This window comes from Manis javanica, chromosome 1, assembly GCF_040802235.1.
Source record: "Manis javanica isolate MJ-LG chromosome 1, MJ_LKY, whole genome shotgun sequence".
NCBI lineage: Eukaryota > Metazoa > Chordata > Mammalia > Pholidota > Manidae > Manis > Manis javanica.
The window spans coordinates 108,113,078-108,133,503 of NC_133156.1; the positions used below are offsets into that span (position 1 = coordinate 108,113,078).

Genomic DNA, 20,426 nt, shown 5'->3' on the forward strand with positions numbered 1-20,426 from the left:
AATATCTGGACTCTCTATTCTGTTCCACTTGTCTGTGGGTCTGTTCTTGTGCCAGTACCAAATTGTCTTGATTACTGTGGCTTTGTAGTAGAGCTTGAAGTTGGTGAGCGAGATCCCCCCAACTTCATTCTTTGTTCTCAGGATTGCTTTGGCTATTCGGGGTCTTTTGCGGTTCCATATGAATTTTAAAACTATTCCAGTTCATTGAAGAATGCTGTTGGTATTTTGATAGGGATTGCATTGAATCTGTAGATTGCTTTAGGCAGGATGGCCATTTAGACAATATTAATTCTTCCTAGCCAAGAGCATGGAATGAGTTTCCATTTGTTAGTGTCCTCTTTAATTTCTCTTAAGAATGTCTTGTAGTTTTCAGGGTATAGTCTTTCACTGCCTTGGTTAGGTTTATTCCTAGGTATTTTATTTTTTTTGATGCAATTGTGAATGGAATTGTTTTCCTGATTTCTCTTTCTATTAGTTCATTGTTAGTGTATAGGAAAGCAGCTGATATCTGTGTATTAATTTTGTATCCTGCAACTTTGCTGAATTCAGATATTAGTTCTAGTAGTTTTGGAGTGGAGTCTTTAGGGTTTTTTTATGTACAATATCATGTCATCTGCAAATAGTGACAGCTTGACTTCTTCTTTATCAATCTGGATGCCTTGTATTTTTTTGTTTTGTCTGATTGCCGTGGCTAGGACCTCCAGTACTATGTTGAATAACAGTGGGGAGAGTGGGCATCCCTGTCTTGTTCACTATCTTAGAGGAAAGGCTTTCAGCTTCTTGCTGTTAAGTATGTTGGCTGTGGGTTTGTCATATATGGCCTTTATTATGTTGAGATACTTGCCCTCTATACCCATTTTGTTGAGAGTTTTTATCATGAATGGATGTTGAATTTTGTTGAATGCTTTTTCAGCATCTATGGGGATGATCATGTGGTTTTTGTCCTTCTTTTTGTTGATGTGGTGGCTGATGTTGATGGATTTTCTAATGTTGTACCATCCTTGCATCCCTGGGATGAATCCCACTTAGTCATGGTGTATGATCCTCTTGATGTATTTTTGAATTCGGTTTGCTAATATTTTGTTGAGTCTTTTTGCATTTATGTTCATCAGGGATATTGTTCTGTAATTTTCTTTTTTTGTGGTGTGTTTGCCTGGTTTTGATATTAGAGTGATGCTGGCTTCATAGAATGAGTTTGGAAGGATACTCTCCTCTTCTCTTTTTTGGAAAACTTTAAGAAGAATGGGTATTATGTCTTCTCTGTATGTCTGATAAAATTCTGAGGTAAATCCATCTGACCAGGGGGTTTTGCTCTTGGGTAGTTTTTTGATTACCTATTCAATTTCGTTGCTGGTAATTGGTCTGTTTAGATTTTGTTTCTTCCTTGTTCAGTCTTGGAAGGTTGTGTTTTTTCTAGGAAGTTGTCCATTTCTTCTAGGTTTTCCAGCTTGTTAGCATATAGATTCTCATAGTATTCTGTAATGATTCTTTGTGTTTCTGTGTGGTCTGTCATGATTTTTCCTTTCTTATTTCTGATTCTGTTGATGTGTGTAGATTATCTTTTTCTCTTAATAAGTCTGGCTAGAGGCTTATCTATTTTGTTTATTTTCTCAAAGAACCAGCTCTCGGTTTCATTGATTTTTTTCTATTGTTTTATTCTTCTCAATTTTATTTATTTCTTCTCTGATCTTTATTATGTCCCTCCTTCTGCTGACTTTGGGCCTCATTTTTTCTTCTTTTTCCAATTTCAATAATTGTGTCTTTAGACTATTCATTTGGGATTATTCTTCCTTCTTTAAATAGGCCTGGATTGCTATATACTTTCCTCTTAGAACTGCTTTTGCTGTGTCCCACAGAAGTTGGGGCTTTGTGTTGTTGTTGTAATTTGTCTCCATATATTGCTTGATCTCTATTTTAATTTGGTCATTGATCCATTGATTATTTAGGAGCATGTTGTTAAGACTCCGTGTGTTTGTGTGCCTTTTTGTTTTCTTTGTTCAATTTAATTCTAGTTTTATGCCTTTGTTGTCTGAAAAGTTGGTTGGTACAATATCAATCTTTTGGAATTTACTGAGGCTCTTTTTGTGGCCTAGTATGTGGTCTATTCTGGAAAATGTTCCATGTATACTTGAGAAGAATGTGTATCCTGTTGCTTTTGGGTGTAGAGTTCTGTAGATGTCTATTAGGTTCATCTGTACTAGTGTTGTTTAGTGCCTCTGTGTCTTTACTTATTTTCTGTCTGGTGGATCTGTTCTTTGCAGTGAGTGGTGTGTTGAAGTCTCCCCAAATGAATGCATTGCATTCTACTTCCTCCTTTAATTCTGTTAGTATTTGTTTCACATATGTTGGTGCTCCTGTATTGGGTGCATATATATTTATAATGGTTATATCCTCTTGTTGGACTAAGCCCTTTATCATTATGTAATGTTTTTCTTTATCTCTTGTTACTTTCTTTGTTTTGAAGTCTATTTTGTCTGATACTAGTACTGCAACACCTGCTTTTTTCTCCCTGTTGTTTGCATGAAATATCTTTTTCTGTGCATGTCTTTGGGTTTGAGGTGAGTCTCCTGTAAGCAGCATGTGGATGGGTCTTGCTTTTTTTTATCTATTCTGCTACTCAGTGTCTTTTGATCGGTGCATTCAGTCCATTACTTTTAGGTGATTATTGAAAGATATGTACTTATTGCCATTGCAGTCTTTAGATCTGTGGTTACCAAAGGTTCAAGGGTAGCTTCTCTACTATCCAACCAACCAACCTAACTCGCCTATCAAGCTATTATAAACACAGTCTAATGATTCTTTATTTCTCTCCCTTCTTATTCTTCCTCCTCCATTCTTTATATGTTAGGTGTTTTATTCCGTACTCTTTTGTGCTTCCTTTGACTGCTTTTGTAAGTAGTTGGTTTTATTTTTTGCCCTTAGTTAGTATTTGGTTGGTCTGCTTTCTTTTCTGTGATTTTATTTTCTCTGGTGACATCTATTTAGCCTTAGGAGTGCTTCCATCTAGAGCAGTCCTTTTAAAATATCCTATAGAGGTGGTTTGTGGGTGGCAAATTCCCTCAACTTTTGCTTGTCTGGGATTTGTTTAATCCTTCCTTCATATTTAAATGATAATCGTGCTGGATACAGTATTCTTGGTACAAGGCCTTTCTGTTTCGTTGCATTAAATATATACCACCATGCTCTTTTGGCCTGTAAGGTTTCTGTTGAGAAGTCTGATGATAGCCTGATGGGTTTTCCTTTGTAGGTGACCTTTTTTCTCTCTCTGGCTGCCTTTAATACTCTGTCCTTGTCCTTGATCTTTGCCATTTTAATTATTATGTGTCTTGGTGTTGTACTCTTTGGGTCCCTTGTGTTGGAAGATCTGTAGGCTTCCATGGTCTGAAAGACTATTTCCTCCCCCAGTTTGAGGAAGTTTTCAGCAATTATTTCTTCAAAGTCACTTTCTATCCCTTTTTCTCTCTCTTCTTCTTCTGGTACCCCTATAATGTGAATATTGTTCCTTTTGGATTGGTCACACAGTTCTCTTAATATTCTTTCATTCCTGGAGATCTTTTTGTCTCTCTCTGCGTCAGCTTCTCTGTATTCCTGTTCTCTGATTTCTATTCCATTAATGGCCTCTTGCACCTCATCCAATATGCTCTTAAGTCCTTCCAGAGATTGTTTTATTTTTGTATTCTCCTTCCTAACTTGATCCTTTAGCTCTTGCATATTACTCTTCAGGTCCATCAGCATGGTTATGACCTTTATTGTGAATTCTCTTTCAGAAATATTGTTTAAATCTATCTCCCCAGGCTTCCTCTCAGGGGTTGACTGGGTAATTCTGGACTGGATCAAATTCTTCTGCCTTTTCATGGTGATAGAGGTAGTCATAGGCAGATGGCGCATGTGTCATCTGGGAGAACAACATCCCTTCCTGCACCTTGCCCTTCTCTGCTGCCTGTGCCTGTTACCCACATATGGGGAGCAGCTTCTGGTTTTATTTCCTGAGCCACCATGGGTGGGGCATCCTTTGGGGTAGCCTGGAGCCCTGTGGGGAGTGGCAGGCATGCTGGGTGTGCTCTTCTGTGAGAGCAGCAACCCTTCACGCTCTTTCCCAACTTCCTCTGTCTGTGCCGGGCAGCTGTGCGCTGGTGGGGCCTCTGAGTCTGGCCCGGGTGGCCGCACAGGAGGCTCTTGGTGGCTGCTGTGGGCGTGGCTACTCTCAGGCTGCTCTCTTGCTGTGATGGGGCCATGCCGGAGGGGGGATGGATGGAGGCTGTTTATCGCCGTGAGGGGCTTCAGAGCTGCGTTGCCTCCCAGGGAGTTAAGGCACCTGGAGTTCCCTGGGATTCCCAGCTGCTGGGCTGAGTATGCTGGGACGGTTCCATCCAGCTGTGAAGCCCCTGTCCCTTTAAGACTTTCAAAAAGCACTTGCTTTTCTTTTGTCCCAGGGGCGCCAGCTGTGGGTACCCACTTCCATGTTTTACTGTTCTGTTTCCTTAATATCCAGCACACCATGCACTGTGTGTCTGTGCTCCCCATGTGGATGACTAGGGATGGGTATTTAGCAGTCCTGGGCTCCCTCTTCCTCCCTGCTCTGACTCCTCTCATCCCACCAGTGGGCTGGGATGGGGGGAACACTTAGGTCCCACCAGGCCGCGGCTTGTATTTTACCTCCTTTGTGAGGTGCTGAGTTCTCGCAGATGTAGATGTAGCCTGGCTGTTGTTCTGTATCTTCTAGTCTCTCTTTAAGGAATAGTTGTATTTGTTGTATTTTCAAAAATATATATGGTTTTGGGAGGAGATTTCCGCTGCCCTACTCACGCTGCCATCTTGGCTTCTCTCCCTATCTCTGCAATTTTTAACTACTGTTTTGTTCCCAGTCCATCTTGTATACAAATACAGAACTTAGTGCCAGTTAATCAGTGATTAGATTATAGAAGAAATAAAGTATTCATTAGGAAGCTACAGATGTCCTGTTTTTGTTTCAGAACACACCAGGGAATTTAATTCAAAGTTCCAAAAAAAAAAAATAGTTCTGAAAAAATCTTGACATACAGATGGGATATGAACATAATGAACCAGCTACAGAACAACACTCTCTAATACATCAATCCCCTCTCTGGCACTTTCCTTTCTATCAACCTCTTGTTCCTCATGACAGGTGAACATGTGGCCACCATGACAAATCCTTAACAATAATGTTCTAAAATTGGACAGAAGCCACTGTCATTGGACTATGATGATATATAAAACACAGTGAGAACCAGTTATTTTAAGTAAAAGTAGTACGGCTGCATAGCAAGTACTCAGGAACACAACTCCACATTGTGTGTTTTGCTGCAATTCAGGTAGACATGCTAGTCAAGTGGTTCTCAAAGATTAGGTGCCTGAGGATAACTAAGTGCCTGTCAAAATGCTAATTCCTTGGTTCTGATGCTAGAAGTTTTGATTTGGCAGATCTGGAGTGGGGCTAAGGAATCTTCATTCTATTTAGTTCCCCACTTGATTCTGATTCAAGCCATGATGGAACATGCCTTAGCCTATAATGTTTCCAACACCTAAGATGACAAGAACATGTGTCATTGCTAAGCCTGATTCATTATGTGTGAGCTGATTTAATGCTTTTCCTTGCTGGTTGACCAGTGCTAATGGTCTCCATTCCATCCAAGAAGGAACAAGGAGCTCATATCCTGCAACTAAGAACAGCTGTGTGGGCTGACTCTGAAAAAGATATTTTCTTCCCCTTCAACCCTGAAACAAACTTATATACAGACACCTGCCTAGTAGTATTCAAATAAGGCTGTGTGTGTGTGTGTGTGTGTGCATACATATGCACAGATGTACATTGGACCAAGATTAATCTTTCAAGGGTCTATCCCATAATTCTGATATAGTTAACCTGTGATGTGACATATGCCTTCATAAAAATCTCCATGTCATGCACAATACTGCAATAAACTATTGCAGACTGAAGCACCTGAGAAAGAAGTTTGCTCCCCCAAAATACTTCAAAAGGCAAGGGAGAAGCTAATCTATGAAGAAGTTAAGCAGCATCGTAAGGAAAATAGGCAGATATACAGAAATAAGATTCAATGGTGGGGATAAGAAAAGTGGGCAATGTCTATGTAACTGTAGACCCAAATGGGCATTTGTCTTCAGCATCCATTGTGTGAGCTGAAGAGCTCCCCAAAAGGTGTGGCAACTTCATCCCCTTTGTCAACTTTTTGGTGGCACCTTTGTTAAGCTCAACAAGGCTTCAGTTCACATGCTGAAGATTGTGGAGCCGTATACCATATGGGAGTACCTGAACCTGAAATCAGTGAGTTGATCTACAAGCATGGTAATGGCAAAACTTACCAGTAAGCAGCTAATTGTCCTGACAGGTAACAGTTTGATCGCTCGATCTCTTGGTCAGTGGAGCATCATCTATATGGAGGATCTGATTCATGAGATCTATACTGTTGGAAAATGCTTCAAAGAAGCAAACAGCTTCCTGTAGTCCTTCAAATTATCTTCTCCACGAGGTGGAATGAATTAAAGAAACTACACATTTTGTACAAGGTGGAGATGCTGAAACAGGGAATACCAGAGCAACAGGCTTGTTAGAAGGCTGTACTAAAGTGCATCCCATGATTATTTTTATAATAAGATCAGTTAATAAACCATGACTGTGTTCAACTTTTTTAAAAAAGGAAAATTTTAAACAATACAGTAAATATGGCTCTTTACCTTAAAAAGACCTGAAATTTGTCTGAGGAAGTGGATGTTTGAAGGGTTGCAGCTTGTGATACATTGCAAAGTGGCAAGAAGGTAAGTTATCTCAAATCAGAGGAAAAATTGTAACACCAGATGTGGATGCATATGATTCATAACACACACAGTGAACTGAAGTAGCTGGTAGATATATTTGAGGTGTGTGTGCATGAGTGTGTGCATATACAAACATTTTGTGTATTTCCAGGTAGCTTTGTTCAGCTGGGTGCAGTTGTAGGCTTTCATCTAGTATTTCTCACTCATAAGACCTCACACAGGCAAAGGCAAATTTGCATCATGCTCATATTGTTTCCAAATATGTCAATCACATTGGAACAAATTTGTGTTTTCAAGATAAGCATTACAGGAGAACTGACTGTACCTGTAAGGAATTCACATCAGAAGCAATAGTTTCAAGTTGCCTAGACTCAGGTTAGCCAGCAGGGCATTACTGCCCTTCAAGTATTGTCTGTTTAGCAGGGTTTGGGGACTGAAAGTATGAAGGTAGAGGTAATGGTGTTCCCTTCTACTTCTGGACTATCCACATGGCCATGAAGGAATTCAGAGTCTCATAGGTATTACCTTATTTCATATTTTCATAGGCTGATTTAGGTGAGCAATTATCCAAGGGTTTAGGAGAGCTAGATAGAGGAAAAAACAGCTTTAGGAACCTTCAGAGGACTCACATTTTATTCTTAGCTCTGAAAGCTATGTAACCTAAGGCAAGTCCCTTTATTTCTCTTGGATTCATTTCCTCATCTATAAAATAAAGAAAGCGGACTGTATTTCATTTCTCTAAGATCCCTCCTGAATCCAATATCTGGTGACACTGAGGACTTCTATGTTGACTAAATGCAGAGAAAATGAACACTTTTCAACTTCTTCAAAATTCTTCACATGGGTCAGCAATATTTTTTTCTCATCCCAGATTGTCTTATTTTTTAAGCTAAAAATTCCTCTGTTTAATTATGTTGATTAATACTTAAATGGTAAGCCAATCTCATATTCTTGGGATAAGCCCATGTAACTACAGTGTATTATCATTTCTGTATGTTGTTGGATACAATTTACACTAAAAATTTTGTTAGGAAGTTTTGCACCTATATTTATAAGGGATATTGGTCAGTAGATTTCTTGTATCCATCTGATTTCGGTATCAGGGTTATGCTAGACTCACAGAATGAATTTATAGAATGAGTTTGGAAGTATTCTACCCTCTTTGGTTTTCTGAAAGAGTTTGTCTAGAATTGGTATTATTTCTTCCCTAAAAAATTAAGTGGAACTTGGTAGACGTTGGCTTTGTAGTTTTCTTTGGATAAGTGTATTTAATTACAAATTCAATTTCTTTAATAGATATAGGGTGATTCGAGTTATCAGTTTCTTCTTGAGTAAGCTTTGGTAGTTGGTGAAATCTGTTCATTTTATCATCAAATTCATAAATTTGAATATATCGGCACAAAGTTATTCATAATATTTCCGTATTCTTTTAATATCTGTAGGATCAGTAATGATAGCCCTTCTTTCATTCCTGATTTGGTAATTCCTGTCTTCTTTTTTTTCTGCTTCTGACCAGTCTAGCTAGAGGTTTATCAATTTTATTGACCCAAAAAATTTCTAGCTTTTAGTTTCACTGATTTTTCTCTATTGTTTTTCTGTTTTCTATTTCATTGATTTCTACTCTGATTTTTATCACTTCCTTTCTTCTGCTACTTTGGATTCAATTTGCTTCTTTTTTCTAGTTTTATAGGGCAAAAACTGCGACATTTAGTGCCATAACTTTCTAAGTATTGTCTTAAAGGCTTTATCAGATTCCTGTTACCTTTGTAACAAATAAACACACACTTAATGGCTTAAAACAACACAAAATTGTTCTCTTAAAAGTTTGGAGGTTACAAGTGTAAATTCAGATGAACTGAGCAGAAGACAAGATGTTGATAGGGCTGGTTCCTTTTGGAATCTCTGAGGTGAGACTTGATTTCCTTTGCTTTTTTCAGCTTCTAGTGCTGCCTCTGTTACTTGACTTGTGACCCCCTCCCTGCATCTTCAGAGTGCATCACTCCAGTCTCTGCTTCTGCTCTCACATTGCCCTCTTCTCTTCTTCTGGCTCCTCCTCAGTTCCTCTTACAAGGATTACTGTGATTACAATGCCCTCCCACCCCAATAATTCAGGATAATCTCCCTATCTCAAAATTCTTAACTTAACCACATCTGCAGAGTCCCTTCTGCCATTTAAGGTACATTCACAGGCTTTAGAGATTAAAACATGGACCTATTTGTGGGCCATTTCCACCCTACCACTGAGGCATCCTATACAACTTGATATGCTATGTTTTCATTTGCACGCATTTCAAAATACTCTCTAGTTCCCAAGTTGATTATTTTCTTTGTCCCATTATTTATTTTAAAATGTGTTTTTTAGTTTCCAATTACATGGAGATTTCCCAAAGATATTTCTGTTACTGATTTATCATTTAATCCACAGTGGCCAGAGGATATACTTTTTATGACATAAATATTTAAAATTTATCAAGACTTGTTTTCTCCTCCACAGTATGATGTATCTTGGTAAATATTGTATATGCATTTGGAAAGAATATGTTTTCTGCTGTTTTGGGGTGGCATGTTCTATAAACATCAGCTGGGTCATGATAGTTGATAGCATTGTTCAAGTCTTCGATAGCCTTACTGACTTTTATTTCTTCTATTAATTATTGAGAGAAGGCTGTTGAAACCTCTATGATTATGGGTTTATTACTATTCCTTGCAGTTCTATCAGTCTTTGTTTCATGTTTATATGAAGCTCTGCTGTTACATGCCTAAATGTTTAAGAGTGTTATGTTCTTGTGGTAGACTGACTCTTTATCATTATGAACAGACTTTCTATGTCCTTGGCAAGATTTTTTGCTTTGAAACCTTCTTTGTCTGATATTAGTATAGGTTCTCCATCTTTAATTTGATTACCATTAGCCTGGCATATCTTTTTCTGTCCTTTAACTTTTAACCTTTTGTGTTTTTATAGTTAATATGCATTTCTTGTAGGCACTTGGGAAAACGGAAGTCCCTATGGCCAGGATCCTCATCCCACGCTAAACTAGTTGATGTAATTGGCCTACTGCTAGGCAACTGCTTCCATACTGGAAGGCAATAAGCTATTATTGACTGAATCACTATATAAAGAGCTCTGCCCAGTGCTCTGGGTGGAGGCAGAGACAGAGATGGATTATGGACCTGCAGACAGCTGGATGCAGATGTGATTCTAGTGTTCATCCTACCACCATAAGCACAAAGATGGATATAAACCCTTTTACCTGAAGAACAATTCCATTGCATTTCTCAGCCTCACTTAATCCATAGTGAACTTGCCTGGGGCTGAAACCCTCAGGCAAGACAGCCCTAAATAGTGAATCTTGCTTTTATAGCCAGCTGGAAATTTTCTGCATTAAAAAAAAATTATGGAATTTGTTTCTTAAACAGTTTTGGGTTTACAGAAAAACTGAGTGGAAAGTGCAGAGAGGGTTTCCATACATCCTATCACTCCGCCACCCTAGTTTCCCTATTATTAATATATTATATTAGTGTAGCACATTTGTCACAATTTGTCTTTCTCTACTCTGGCTCCCATAACAAAATGCTACAGACTGGGTGGCTTAACAGAAATTCATTTCTCAGTTTTGGAAGCTGAGAAGCCAAAATCTTGAGGTTACAGAGTTCTTATATAAGTCAAGAATTTTGGTTGTAAGTGACAGAAACAGATTTTTGTCTTGTTTGTTTCTTTGTCTTTGCTTTCTGCCCAGCTTTAGGTAGGTATAGTTGACAAAAAACATTGTAATATATTTAAAGTGTACAATGTGATGCTTTGATATAAGTATACGTTGTGAAATGAATCCCACAATCAACTTGTTTAACACATCCATCACATCACGTAGTTACCTTTTTTGTGTGGGTAGTGGGAATTCTTAAGGTCTTTTTGTGGTTCCATACCACTTACCTAGATTTCAAGAGTGGGCTCACTATTCTCAGAACTGATCAGAGTGGCTCACTCTGTTTACAAACTATGCAAACAATTCAGTTTATGATGGACTTATACTTTCCTTCTGGGAGTATGGGATTTGGGTATGAGCTAGGCAGAGGATGCCTACATAACCAGTCCCCAGTTAATATCCTAGGCTCTGAGCCTCTCATGAGCTTCCCTGGTAGAGAACATTTCACATGTATTGTAAGAAATCCTTGGGGGATTAAGTTGTCCTATGTGTGACTCCACTGGGAGGGGATTCCTGGAAAATTTGAACTGGTTTTCGCTGAACTTCACCCGTGTGCCTTTTCTCTTTGCTGATTATGCTTGGTATCCTTTCAGGGTAATAAGCCCTAGCCAAGTATGATTATATTCTAAGTCCTGTGAGTCCTCCTAGCAAATCGTTAACTCAGTGTGGTGTGAGGGACTATCTCTTCAAGATAATTTTGTGATGCATCTTTTAGAATCCTAAAGGTTGCATTGTTCTGGAAAAGTTTCTAGATTAATCTTTGGTTTGGTGTTCCCACAGGGTAGCATGAATTTGGAGCCTCCCACATTTGTGGCACCGACTTGAGGTTCTGATTTTGGATGGATGCACTTTCCCTTGGTAGATAAAGAGTTTTTTGACACTTCCCAAGGCAGTAGTCAGTGTCCTTCTATTTCATTGGCAGAGCAGCCTTGTGAGCCCTGGCTGTAAGGGAAGCTTGAATTCTCACCTCTTATCCCCATTAAACCACTAATACCCCAGTCCTTGGCCTCTGAGGTTTATATTGATTTTTCATTGTTCTCTTGAGAGGTCTGGCTCTGACTCCTGTTTTGTGTCTCTGGTACCTGGGGATTTCTTTTACTTCCTTCCAAGCTTAGCTTTGTGTTAAACATTTTTGTTAGTTTTTTTTTAAGCAGGAATATTATTATTTGAGGGTGATTCTTCTGTGTCAGCTCAATCTGACCTATTGCCTAGAAATTGGAACTATGTCTTTCTCACCTTGAGTCCTCTTTAGCATAGAACCCAGACAAGGTATGTAGAAGGGGTGAACAAATGTTGAATATATGAATAAATGGGTTGTGTACAACTTCGCTGATCCCTTAACTTCTAGTTTTGCTTCTCTGTAGACTGATGTCCACAACCATAAAATCTTTGGTCATAGCAGGTCTCTTTGTTCATAACCTAAGACAAAATGAGAAAAACTAATAGAAACACCAAGAACTTTTCCAGTTCGTGGGCATTGTCATACCTAGTCAAGATTATAGAGACTGATCTGAGTATATATGCTGAGTGATGGCAATGCTCCCAGCTCAGCGAGTATAGCAGAAATGAAATCTGGCCATTAGCATTTCACTGGAAGTATCCTGTCAGAGGGACTGTAGTGACACTCCCACTGCCACTGAAGGGAACAGAGAGGGCTCTTGGAGGAGCAGGGCCACAGATTACTGTTATTTAATGGAAGCCTCTCAAAGTACATTCTGTGGACAATGCAGGTTCAGTTTCAGAATGAAAGGGATCAAAAGAATCTTATCAGGGATCATCTATGACCATAATCCTAATTGACCCTGTCTAAGGTAGGTTCCTATGCAGAAAAGGACTACTAGGTTTTCCAAATTCTGGCTGCATGAAAGTGACACAGGTCTAACGATTTGCTACAGCTCTGAAGAAGAGAGTGGGCTAGAATAGACAAGACTGACATAGTGAGTAAAGGGAAGAGCTAAACAAAGTGTGGACAATAGGAGAGATAAATACTAAAAGCCTGGAGGCCAAGAGGTGAGTCGGGGTTGAGCCCCCATTACACAGTCTCTGACTTCATTGTTTACATCTCCTTTGTAGTAATTGCCGTCACCACAGCAGAATACATTTGTACAATCATTTACTAACAACCTCCTTCACTTAGCAATACATTCCATGAGGAGATAGACTATGTATTACTCATCAAGACTTACAGTATGAGACACAGAGGAAAAATTTGTTGAACAAATGGGTGGAGTCATGAAATCACCCTATGTTGGGCCTTTTTTCATGAGTCCCTCCTGAATCTGGATTGAATTCTGTATGGAACCTCCAAACTCAATGACCATCCCACAGTTCCATTAATAAAGTTCTAGCCCACACTTACTTACTTCACCTCTCCATTTATGCAGCTCTGATCAGCTGACCAGGTCAAAGCAAAGGAGTTAAGCTCTGTGCTTTATTTTGCTTTCTATTTTCATTTTTGTTTGGCTTGGTTTTGTAACTTCCAAACAAAAGGTAGAGGAAATATTCAAAATACAGAGAAAAATGAAGGCAAACACTACTGCATTTATAACTTGACAGTAGTAACCCTCTGACACAAGGTCACAGAAAAGAAATCCCAAACTTAGTCCTTCTTGCTTTCTAACCGTACAGCACTGTGCCAGTCAGTCACTCCAGACCTTCAAACTTTGACCTATGTGGTAAATGAGCACTTTTCTTTGTGGTTAACCTCTTAAGAAAATAGTTATCAGGTGTTGGGAATTTTCTGCCTAAAATTCCCTGCTATATATTGACAAAGAAGTATTTACCTTCTGGCCACCATTGACAAAAATGATCTTTGTCTAAGTAATATTTGCTGTAAGCTAATAGGAATTCTTAATTTTAACTTTTGAGGGCAAAGGTGAGATCTAACTATGTGAAATAGTTTTATTGGTATTCAATTCAGGGATAGGTTAAGTAACATTTGTAGTTGAGGGTTCTTAGTGTGATCAATCCTTTTAAAGAATCATGATCTATACACTTGAAAAACAGACCAGCCGTGCCGCTAATATGGTTTATTGGTGTTAAGGTACTTTGTAAATCTACTTGGAAAAATCCCCCAAATGGCTTTTGTTTATATATTTACTGAATATCTACTCTGAGTCGGTACTTTTCTATGTGCTATATGTGATACAAAGATTCTCGTCTATTACTATAAATAACATATGCACAAAATCTATATCAAAGTCATAATATGTGTCAAAAGAGAGAGGGAATGCTAAAGAGAGATCAGAGAAAGCTGAGACATAATTAAGGGAAGTTTGTAGTGGGGGTGACCTTAAAAACGAAGTATTTCAGCAATGAGAGTGGAGCCAAGAGGCTCATCAGTACAGCCATGGGAAGATGAAGGATCCAGGCAGTTCAGTGGGACTGGTGTGTTGGATACATGGGAGACAAGGGGACATACATCTGGAAAAATGGTATAAGGCCAGAAAATGTAGGGTATTGAATGCTACTCTAAGGAATTTAAACTTAATTTTCCATAGGTAGTAACAAACAAGTCTTTGAGCAGGGCAATTACATGATTAACGTTCTACACTTGTTTCCCAAATCAGGTGGAAATTTAAAGTCACCTAGGGAAGTTTATTTTAAAATACAAATTGATAGGCTACACTTGGGGGTCTTAATTTGTTAGGATCTCCGAGATATGCTGGCTTTTCATCCTCATGCATCCTTTTCTCGGGGGAGGCAGCTCCCCTAGTGACAGTGACAACAATGGTGACTTACAGGGTCCAGTGGTAGCAGAGCCACTAGCCATGTTCATTTCATAGCAGTGATGACAGCAGAGAAACGGCCCTCAACCAAGCGGAGTGACCTTGGCATTGGGCCCAGCTGCTTGGCCACCTGGCTTCCCGCTCCTTTTGTGAGCCAGGCTCTTCAAGTTTCCTGATGGTAAATTCCTATTCTGCTTAATTACCCAAGATATTTGTCTGCTGTTTGTGACTGAGTCCTCTGGCCAGTACAAAAGCCCAGTGGCAATTTCAGATGTTTCAAATGGCGATTCAGGAATGTTCAGTCCCTGCTCATTCGTCCCTATCTGCCTCTACCAGACAGAAGAAAACATACACATTATCCCTTTGTCCTCTGGGAGAAAGCCTAACTGCTTGATAGCAGAATCTGCTCCTGAACGTGAAATATGCTGGAAAAGGTATTCAGTGCTAGGATCTAAAAGTGACATTTACACCAAGTATATCCACCCCTTTCCCCAACTCCACTGTGTTACTCCCCTTGCTTGGCATAGATTCATTTGGCACAGATCGCTTGCCTAGTCAATCAAAATTTCTTTCTGATTCCAACTTTCTAATGCTTTGGTATTCTAAAGTCTTGATTCTATAGGTCCCAACTCGCATTCTTGAATTTAATTCCTCAGATTTCAGAAAAGTTGTAGCTGTGAGGCTGCCAAGATATTTTGGGAAGCAAGCAGCTGTCTGCTACAGGTTTTAATTCTTTCTATTTGGTATCAGAGGTAACTTGTGTGTATTTTTAAAATCCCTGTTGGCCTTAAATAGATATTATAAAGAAATGGTATCCCTTAGCTTAGCTGTGAACCTTCATGCCAAGACAAGAGTGTGTGATTACATGGAGTCCAGAGCTTTTGTTTTCAAAGGGGACTTTTTTCTCATTCTTTACTTTTTGCAGGATCAGAAACTGTAAGTGTATGAGTTTTCATTTAAAATCAGCTCATTTGTACTTTGCAAAAAATCCTTATTTTGACCCTAAGACTGAATGTCATGTTTTTTCCTCCAGATGAAACAGAAAGGTTGTTTTATTGTACCATTTTACATTCCCACCAGCAATGTGTGAGTGATTGGGTCCACATCCTTGACTGCATTTGGTGTTGTCAGTGTTTTGGATTTAGCCATACTGATGTGTGCAGCGTGATATCTCACTGTGGTTTTGATTGGCATTTCTCTGCTGGTTAATGATGCTGGGCACTTTTCATGTGCTTGTTTGCCATCTGTATATCTTCCTTAGAGAAATGACTCTATGTCTTCTGCCCATTTTCTAATTGGATTGTTTGTTTTTTTACTATTGAGTTTTGAGAGTTCTTTATATATTCTGGATACTAGTCATTTGTCAGCTTTGCAAATATTTTCTCCTCGTGGGTAGCTTATCTTTTCATCATTTTAACAGGATATTGCACAGAGCAAAAGTTTTTCTATTTTGTTTTATTTTTGGTGAGGTTTAATTCATCAATTTTTCCTCTGATGGATCATGCTTTTGGTGTTAAGCCTAAGAATTCTCTGCTCAGTGCTGAATTCTGAAGCTTTCCTTGTTTATTTTCCCTGAAAGTTTTATATTTTACATTAAAGTCTGTGACCCAGTTTGAGTTAATTTTTACATCAGGTGTGAGGTTGAGATTGAGGTTTTTGTTTGTTTGTTTGTTTTTTTGTCTTTGGATGTCGATTGCTCCAACACTATTTCCTGAAAAGGCTATTTTTCCTCCATTGAATTTCTCTTGCAACTTTGTCAAAAAATCAGTTGACATACTTGGGTGGGTCTGTGTCTGGATTCTTGGTTCTGTTCCATTGATCTGTGTGTCTATTCTCCCACTATAACCTCACACTATAACCTACTGTAGCTATGTGAGTCTTGAAATTAGGTGGATTGAGTCCTCCCACTTAATCTTTTTCAAAAACTTTTCAGCTATTCTAGTTGCCTTGCCTTTCCAGAATTTTAGAATAATCTTGTCTATATCTACAAATACATTGCTGGGATTTTTGAGTGGAACTGCATGAAACATGTATATCAATTTGGGGACAGCTGACATATTTATTATGTTGCATCTTCCAATCCATGAAATAGTATGCCTTTCCATTTATTTACATCTTCTTTGAATTTTTTCACCAGCATTTTATAGTTTTCTGTATACATGCGCTGTACATGATTTAAAGATTTATATCTAAAAATTTAATTGGTTTTTTGAAAATTGTTAATGGTATTATATTTTTAATTTCAGTATCCATGTGTTTATTGCTAATATGTAGAAATACTATTGGTGCTTGTCATTGTTCTTGAATCTTGAGACCTTGCTAAGCTTGCTTATTAATTATAGGAGGTATTTTTCTTTTTAATTCTTTAGGATTTTCTATGTAGACAATCATGCAAATAGGGACAGTTGCTTTCTTTCCAACATAATGCCTTTTATTTTCTTGTCTTGCCGTATTGCGCTGGCTAGAACTTCCAGTAGTATGTTGAATGAGAGGGCTGAGAGCAGACATCTTTACTTTGTTCCCAGTTTTAGTGGGAATGCACTAGTCTTTCACCAGAAAGTGTAATGTTAACTATAAGTTTTTCTGTAGATGCTTTTATGAGGTTGAGGAAGTTCCCCTTTGTTCCTGATAAATTAAGAGTTTTTATCATGAACAAGTGTTGGATTTCATCAAACCCTTTTTTCTGTCAGTTGATATGATCATATGCTTGTTTTCTTGAGCATATTGATATGGTGGATTATATTCTTTGATTTTTGAATGTTGAAACTACCTTGCATACCTGCAACAAATCTCACTTGGTCGTGGTATTATTCTTTTAATACATAGCTGGATTTACTAAAAAATTTACAAAAACCTTGTACCTAATATCTAAGGGTGTGTATATTGGGGTGAGGGACATGGTCATTATTAATAAACACCCCAAGTGGCTCATCAGACTAGATTTGGAGAGATGCTGAACTGAATTAGAGATAGAACCAGTTCCAACCAGCTAATGATTTAGATCAGGCAAAATTAACAGAATGAGGAGAAATAGATTATGAACGAAGGCAAGATTTTCAGTGTCCAGAAGCCCTCATAACGTTCAGGAGATGGAAGGGAAAAGTCAAGAGACCAAGAAGAGTCCATTCCTTCTTCAGAGAACAGCGATGCTGCATAGCAGGTGCCCGGTGCCCCCCAGGGCCAGAGAAGATGTGCTGGGGGCTCACAGAGAGAGAGAAGACTGGAGGATTCTGGAAAAGATTTTGCTACCCTGTCTCACCACAGTAACATTTCCCAACTGTCTTAAGCTCAGAGTTCATGTACCCTGGTCTACCATCCAAGTGAGAGAACACCACAGAGAAGGGTCAGGTTCCTATGAACCCTGAGAATTGTGCAAAGAAGGCAGTCTGAGGTTTTTCTAGTCGCATTAGGATCAATAACTTGTTTTGTGTGGAAGAACCCATCTTCAGCTCCAGTGAATAGAGACCCCCGAGTGCCCCCAGAGGCCAGACCTGGTAGTGTCAGCAGCTGTCATTCCTGGCAAACATTCAGGGTGTCCGTGACCCTGTGGAACTTACCCGGGTGGGAGCTTTATGGGGCTGGAATCAGGGACAGCTGTGGTGCGGGCCTTGTTCTTACTTGGAGATGTGTCTCTCAAAGACAGAGCAAAAGAGTGTTGGCAGTCAGAGAAGCCAACAGATTAGCCTGGCTGGTAATAACAGGATCGAGAGAACTGTTTTCTACCATAGTTCTGCACAGACGAATCCAGATGCCCAGTAAAAAACTATAAAAGGAAAAGAAGAAAGTGTATGCCAGTGCATATGTAGCCATCTGGGTGCAGTGAAAAGAGCCTTTTGGAATCACTGCTTAAGAATTAGTAATGATCATATCACTGCATCATCTATAACTTACAAAGTGGTAATAGGTATTATATGACGAGAGTTTACTACATACCAGGAATTACATAGTGCATTCTACACACATTATCACTGATCTTCATGTAATAGGTCAAATATCATGAGCATATTACCAAGATATTTTGTCCTAGGTAATCCCTGGAGCTAAATCACCTTATGGATCCATTTCCAGAGCATTCAGAACATAGACGTTTATGTCATAGCATTAAGTAGATACTGCTTTCATCAGATGGTTAGGCCAGGAAGCCATCTGCCCCAATAAAAGGAGGATATAACCTAGAGAAAGGGAAAAGTGGAAAGCCACACCTGTTGATCTTGGGATATTTTAAGGGAAAAAGGAGTACTCAGAGAGAAAGAGATCTTTCTTCCCATTGCTCCTCAGAGCTGACACTGGCACAGGGCTACAAACATCCAGTGGGTGTTAGAAATACCCAGGGATCCAGGAAGTATCAGGCTCGGTCACCTCCTTCCCAGGGCTCTTTCCTGGGCTGGGATTCTTCCCCCATTCCTGGGGAGGACTGGTGGGTGAGGAGGGGTGATTAAAAGGCGCTGTGGTTAATTGGGAGGCTACAGGAAGGAAACTAAGATCAGCATTCCACCTTCACTCTCCTCCCTCCTTCTGATGACCTTTGAGGGCTTTTCACTGACCAAACAACAACTGGAAGCCGGTAAGCAAAGGAGGCGCAGACAGTCCATGAAAGTCAGCCTCAGGACGAAGAACAGGGTGCTGGAGAATATAACTAGGAAGGGTGAGTGGAAGACACGTGGCACACTGCTCACCTTTATTATTTGTCTCCATATCCCTCCTATTTCCAATACATGCACACACACAAATACACACACACTATAACCCAGCAACTTTCAACTACAAGTTTTCCACTTAGGATCATAGTCATTGTGTTGTGCAGTTTACTACTGTCTAAAACACCCCTTATTTCACCTGCACTCAGCCTTCCAGTCTCAGTTTAGAAATCATTCCCTCCAGAAAGCCCTCTTTGGTCCTCCAGCCTGGGCTGGATGCCCCTCTGTGTTCCTACAATAATTGTGGTTAACATATTCTAGTGCAGATTGTGGCAGATGCTGTTCTAAGTAAGTCCTAACATGTGTTAATCTGTTTATTCCTTCCAACCTTATTAGGAAGGCATTACCATTATCCCCAGTTTATAGACAAGAAAACTGAGGCACAGAGCATTTAACTGATCAAGGTCACACAAGCAGTAAGTGATGGGGCCTACTTTTGAGCTCTGGCAGACAGGATCTGGAGCCCGTGCTGTTAACTACTGTGCTAAGCTGCTACCCGTTCCAAACTGTGCTTACCCCTAGACCATTCATGGTGCCTGATACATAGACTGCACTCAGTAAATATTCCAAGGTTTAATTAGTTAGCTATTTAATCAATCCATGTAGGACAGGACTTTTAAGTCAGTTTTTTAGAACATCTGGGTAAGAAGGATTTGTTACCTAGCTTTTGCTTTGTCCCCATCAAATGCTTATACGAAATTGTGTTTTAATGTCTGAGATATGGCTAAGAACTTCTGATACACCAGAATTTATTATCCTGGTTGCTCTTGGGAGTTCATGTGTCCACATGATGAAGGATCTTACTGTACAATTTCTGCAAAAACCATTAATGGTATCCACTTCAGCAATTATATTTATCATTTCCCATCTGGGAATTCAAGCCCTATCTTTTGCTCACATAGATGTGCAGTAACTTATGGATCTGATGCTGTGTCTGACGCCACAGTTTCTGCAAAAACCATTAGTGGTGTCTGCCTCAGCAATGAGGTACAGGAATCAGCTCTTGGAAGAAATCAAAGAAAGAGGAAGGTGGCTATGTAAATGAGTTGTGGGAAGATGCTCTAATATACAGGAAGGAAACAGTTATAAGGGAGAGAGAATGAAGAAGGCATATCTGGTTGATTAGGTGAAGAGTTAAATTGAGATATTGCACAAGTGAAGAGAATTAAGAAACTAGAGTTTTAGGGTGTGCCTTCCAAATGACAGTCACTGTATTTTAAATAATGATTCATTTAAAAATTATAGTAATTCAGGGGGCTATTTCTCAGTTTACAGATGAGAAAACCAAAGGTCAAAGTTGCCCAAGGTTATCTAAAAAGTCAAAACTTGCCCAAGGTTACCCAGAAAGATGCCACTCAAAGTCTGTGCTCTTTTTACTGCTCAAAGCCATCAAGGTACATACATAGCTCACAGCTTCAGTTTCTAGTAAAAAACATCACTCATTCATTTATATGCAAATATTTATCAAAGTTATAGGTGGGTCTCTCATGTGGACCTTGAAG

The 20,426-nt window shown here is 39.2% G+C and overlaps 1 pseudogene; it reads left to right on the forward strand.

Annotated features, from left to right (window-relative positions):
• Positions 1-5,923: 5,923 nt before the first annotated feature.
• Positions 5,924-6,604, forward strand: LOC108394799 (large ribosomal subunit protein uL30-like; annotated as a pseudogene).
• The last annotated feature ends 13,822 nt before the right edge of the window (positions 6,605-20,426 follow it).